General features: G+C 43.6%; 1 pseudogene; it reads right to left on the bottom strand.

The window, feature by feature from the left end:
- Positions 1-552: 552 nt before the first annotated feature.
- LOC132005549 (small ribosomal subunit protein uS5-like) lies at positions 553-1,443 on the bottom strand (annotated as a pseudogene).
- Between the last annotated feature and the right edge of the window lie 4,352 nt (positions 1,444-5,795).

Below are 5,795 nucleotides of genomic sequence, written 5' to 3' on the forward strand. Positions count from 1 at the left end.
GCGGTTCCTGCACCTGCCAGGAAGTGACATTCTTTCCTCAGTGGGTAAGGCTGCTGGGAAATCTGAAAACAAGGGGCTTTAGGGCTCCAGGTTTCATAAAGTCAATCTTAGTTCTTTAAAACCATTTTTAGTCCCGAGTCTATGTGACTCTCTCAAATAGGACACTCCAGTCAAAGCGTTGGTAAAATAACTAGTGTTTCCAAAGGTGTCCCCTTAGGAGAACAGATTCTATCGAACTTATGTAAATGACTGTGATTGCCATGGAAGAAAGAATACTTACTGAGACCTTTTGAATTTCAGAGGGTTCTGGTGGAAAGAAAAGTTAAATGCTTCTGTTTGTTCACAGATCAATCCTTTATCACATTCCATTCTTTTAAGCCACAGATATCTTAAGAGAAAGTTTTCTTAATCTGGAAGAGCAAACATTAGAGAACCAGCCATGTGTCAAGAGGCACAAAACTATAATCACATTTTGAGTTCACATAGTCCGATGTTACTAATTCTTGTTTAATTTGAATGCAGTTTTTTTTTTTTTTTCAAGCTTTAGTTCAGTTTATTTTTCTTGTATAAAACTATGTGGTAGCCACAGCTGGAGCCTGGGTCCTCTGAACAGAGACTCTGGTGTGGGTCTTCACAAGATGGTCCGTGAACTCCTGATAGGGAGACTTGGTGAACACAGTCTCCTTCCAGAGATCAGGGGTGAGATAGCTGTAGTTCTTGGAGATGGCATCGAAAGTAGCCTTGGCAAAGTTCCCTAGGGTGGCAGTGCAGCCTCTGGCCGAGGTGTAGCAGTAGTCAATACCAGCCATCATCAGCAGTTTCTTGGGCACAGGGGCCGAGACAATGCCAGTGCCTCTGGGGGCGGGGATGAGACGCACCAGCACAGAGCCACAGCGGCCAGTCACCTTGCACGGGACAGTGTGGGGCTTGCCGATCTTGTTCCCCCAGTAGCCTCGCCGCACAGGGACAATGGAAAGCTTCGCCAGAATGATGGCTCCGTGGATGGCAGTAGCTACCTCCTTGGAGCACTTGACACCCAAACCGACGTGTCCATTGTAATCTCCGATGGCGACAAATGCCTTGAACCTGGTCCGCTGGCCCGCGCGCGTCTGCTTCTGCACAGGCATGATCTTCAAGACCTCGTCCTTGAGGGAGGCTCCCAGGAAGAAGTCGATGATCTCAGACTCCTTGATGGGCAGGGAGAAGAGATAGATCTCCTCCAGGGACTTGATCTTCATGTCCTTGACCAGGCGGCCCAGCTTGGTGACAGGGATCCACTCCTTGTCCTCGGCCTTGCCACCGCGAGCTCCGCGGCCTCGGCCCCGGCCCGGATGCCGCTGCCGAAGCCACCACGGAAACCGCCGCAGCCTCCCATTCCAGGGCCCCCGGGCCCTCCGGGCCCTCCCGCAGCACCGGCGTCATCCGCCATTTGGTGTTCTCTCAAAGAGCGAATGCAGTTTTTTAGTTCTGGAAATTCTTACCCATTTCAGCTTTAACCTCATAGATAGTGAATACCTGTATTTTTCCTAAAAGTCCTTTATATGAACCTCTTTGCAGATGAGACTTATTTTGCAAGAGAATAACAGCAATTAGAAATGACAAAAACTCAGAAATGGACACTGTTAATGATCTGATAAGAGAGTTCATTATGATGCAAATCACAGGGAAATTTTGTTATTTCTGTATCAGAGTATCAAGAATAAAGAGTAGCAAGAGATGGTGACCTTATATCAGAGGTAATATACCTAACAAGCAAGCCTAATTAGTCAGCAAGACTTTGTTAATGATTTATGTCTTGGGGAAGTTTGTTAAAACCTCAGAATTGTAAGGACCTATTTTATATTTTTATATTTTAGCCAGAGGCTTCCATTGAGGTTAAACAATAACCTTGTTGTTTAGCCTTTAAACTGTCCCTGCTCCCCTTCCCCCAGGGGATTTACTTAAAAACAAGTCCTGGAAACCAGCCCCAGGTAACAAAGCCCAGATACAGGGGTGGGTCAGGCCACCCTGTGGGGCCTGTGGGGGGATGCATACTGTCTCCATAGCTACCAAGGAATATGGACCCTGCCCTTTGGGAGCCTTTTGGGTGCCAATTTTAACCAAGGTTATAGACTGGTTCAAATGTCTACTATAAGGTAAGTTGTAATTCAATCGGTCACCTAACATCACTCTGCAGTTTTTTCTGTGTGTTACAATCTCATTGGCCACCTGTGTGTGGCCAGGCCCAAATGCATGGACTTTGCCCTTAAAAGCTAGTCTGTGAAACAGAGAAGGGTCGCCCTTTCTTGTAAGAGGTGCGGCCCGACCAGTCAGCTTGATTCTCAATGCTTGGCATGAAATAAAGCTTTGCTTGACCTTTGCTTTATATCAGTCTCGCTCCTTTAATCACAGACCCATGGGGGGGGGGGGGGGTAACAAGAATGTTTTTAACCACAGGCCTAAAGAGGATTGCACATCCTTACAGAAAAAGGCTAAACAGAGAAACTGGTTTTTCCAGACAGGGAAAGAGAAAAACAATTGTTCATACTTTCTCGTGAAGAGCAGACCAAAAATTCAAGAAAATTTTGTCTTTTACAGAAATAAAGGAGACTCTCAGTCTTACACCAATGTACTTTAAAACCCTTCATTTCAGTCTTAGTCTATCCTGACCACACCTAAAATTCCTTTACAAAGATTCCCCTTCAAAATATTCTATAATTTTCCTTGCATTCAGATTTTTCCCATGCCACTTTTCTCCAAAGAAGCAGTCTCATTTAGGACAAAACTACTTTCTTTTACCTTCAGCAAAAATGTATTCCCACTCCTTGATCTTCCTTATATGTTCAGAGTTGCTTTTCTTATTTCTATGAGTGTTAATTACATTTAGCAGCATTTTGCACTCTTCGAAATCTTAGTCTCCAGTGAAGAGTAAGTAGTAATAAACTGTGAACTGTTATACCAGAACTCTTTGGATGGCAAATTTATGAATCAGTTAAGCACAAAGCATGTTTACCCACACATTCAAATATCCTTAGTTCCTTTGCAATAAGGAGTCAAAAGCACAGACCTGCATTCAGTAAACAATGCTTGAGTATTTTATCTCATTTGAGATAAAACTAGATGTCCAATGAATTCAATCCCATTTGTCATCCAAGCAAAACTTTAACATTTCAGGTTACTGAAGACTTGAAAGCTTTCTTAATAATGTTCCATGAAAACTTTGAGACAGACAGCGTTAACCATCATTTCAAGTCATCTTTTTGCTATCAAATCCAAAAGATGTAGCATGAGCTTATTTGAACTTCAGCAAACCTCAATAGGATAAAAGTTTCACATTTAATGCCAATAACATTAAAGACATGTCTATCTTAATTAAACCAACAAAGTACCTCCCCATTGCCAATTTTTACCTGGAACACTGGTGGGGAAATCTGAACTGGGCAGTGGTTAAGTCTACAGGGTGGTGTTCTTTGCTCCTCACAGTGAGTAGGAGGAGGAGGAGAAGCCAGTGGTGCTGGAGGCAGGGAGGCCAGTAGAGAAGCCAGTAATTCAGGCCCCACCCAAGCCGGTGCAGAAATGGGAAGAGGGGGAGGGGAAGTGCTCCCAGAAAGCAGACAGAGGATGTCATCCACTTAGCCATGCTTTTTCCACCACAAGGGGAATTAGGCAGTCCATGACAGGCCAGAGATGACAGGGAATTTCCCCTGAAACAAAGGGCGTTTCAGCAGCTGCTTGGGAATGCCCCTTAAAGTCCCATCCTGAGGGAGACCAAACACAGCTGGCTCCAGTCAGAGCCATTAAAATGGGCAATGAGTGAGGGTGAAGCCCCCACATCTATTAGGAGCAAGAACAGTGAGAGAGAGAGAGAGAGTCAGAAGCCCCTTCATCCACAACAGCCTCTTTCCTCCCATAACCTGGGTTTGTTTGGAGGAGGCCTATTTAGATAATTACCACCCAGTAGGTCAGGAGGGGGTTTATTGGTCTGCTTATGTCCAAACACATTCTGCAAGAGGCCTTTAGGTTCATGTCCTGATTTAGAGCCTTGAAGGCCTGGGATGGACCAGGGTACTTATGTCTATTTTCCCAGTTTCCTGCAGAAAAGACCTAATGGATAGATCCTACTGAAACCATGCATGCAGTACCTTTCTTAAATTTTATAGCCCACATGGTTTCTAGTGGCTTAAAAGGTATCCCAAGGTACAGTCCTTTGGGACTTGAAGAGCCTACTAATGCCATGCAGTGTAATTAAATGAAATTATTTGCTTTAATTACATTTGCTGGCAATGTAATTAAATGAGGCAATTACATGAAAAGAAAAGGAGAATGGTGATTCATGATTAGAGCAAATGTTAAACCAGTTTCTGTCTTCTAAGGGTAGCAGTTGACCAGACATCTGGTCAGATGTCAGACTTGAAGTATCTTGAGACAGAGGACTGGTAGCGACCACTGGACAGATCTTCCTGGTTTATAGTTCAAATGCATCTGCTCTTGTTTTCAGTGGCTCATGGAGCCACAGTCCTAAGACTGTTTATATGGGAGTTATTAGGACAATTTTATTACATCAGGTCATTTATGTTAAGTTTGCAGACCTTTGGGGGAAAAAGGCAGTTTTAGTTCTCAAATGATTCCAAGTGTGAAACATGGGAGAAGAATCAAAATGTTAATTTAGGCATTGGAAGCCAGGCACTAGACGACCCTAGATGAAATCTGGATTCAGTACATTTTATTAGTAATACTATTAAAATTTTTAATCTATATACATGTGTTATTATAACATTTTTTTTCTCTGTAATCACCTCATTGTTACCAAACACACCCAAATTAACACTAACTTTATTGTAAAGAAAGTCTAGCTCAAGAAAGAAAACTTGGCCTGGTTATTTACATAAGCAAACCAAGAATAGAGGTTTGACTTATAGCCTCTTTTTTTTTTTTTTAGATTTTATTTATTTATTTGACAGAGAGAGACCACAAGTAGGCATAGAGGCAGGCAGAGAGAGAGAGAGGGAAGCAGGCTCCCTGCCAAGCAGAGAGCCCAATGCGAGACTCATCCCAGAACCCTGAGATCATGACCTCAGCCAAAGGTAGCAGCTTAACCCACTAAGCCACCCAGGCACCCTGTCCTACAGTCTCTTTAAGACCACCTTTGCTGACCGTTTCATAATGAATCTCTAGACTGAAATTTCAATACTGCCCCCAGGCCAGAAGCCAAGCCAAATACTTTTCAACAGACATTGCCCAAGAGTCCTATAGATTTGGGTGAGTTCCTCTTATCTTGAGGTCCCCCAAATATCCCTAGGTTCCTGCACCTGTTACAGAGTGATCTTCTTAATAACCTGGTAAGGCTGCTGGACACTCTCTAAGCAAGGTGTCAGGCTGATATTTCCAAAGGGGCTTCATTGGTTGCATAAAGTGAATCCTAGGCCCTTTTAGCTGTCTCATCATGTCTGCGTCTATGCAGCTCATTCACAGCTACAACACTCCAGTCAAAGCTTTGATAATATAACCAGTATTTGTTAAATATTTTTTGTTAAAAAAAAATTTTTAAGGGGCACCCTGGTGGCTCATCTGGTTAGGCAGCTGCCTTCTGCTCGGGTCATGATTCCAGGGTCCTGGGATCAAGCCCCACATCAGGCTCCCTGCTCAGCAGAGAGCCTGCTTCTCTCTCTCCCCCTATCCCTGACGCTCTGCTTACTTGTGCTCTCTCTCTAACTCTCTGTCAAATAAATAAAATATTTAAAATTTTTTTTAAGATTTTATTTATAGGGACGCCTGGGTGGCTCAGTTGGTTGGACGACTGCCTTCGGCTCAGGTCA

This window comes from Mustela nigripes, chromosome 17 (assembly GCF_022355385.1).
Source record: "Mustela nigripes isolate SB6536 chromosome 17, MUSNIG.SB6536, whole genome shotgun sequence".
Lineage (NCBI taxonomy): Eukaryota > Metazoa > Chordata > Mammalia > Carnivora > Mustelidae > Mustela > Mustela nigripes.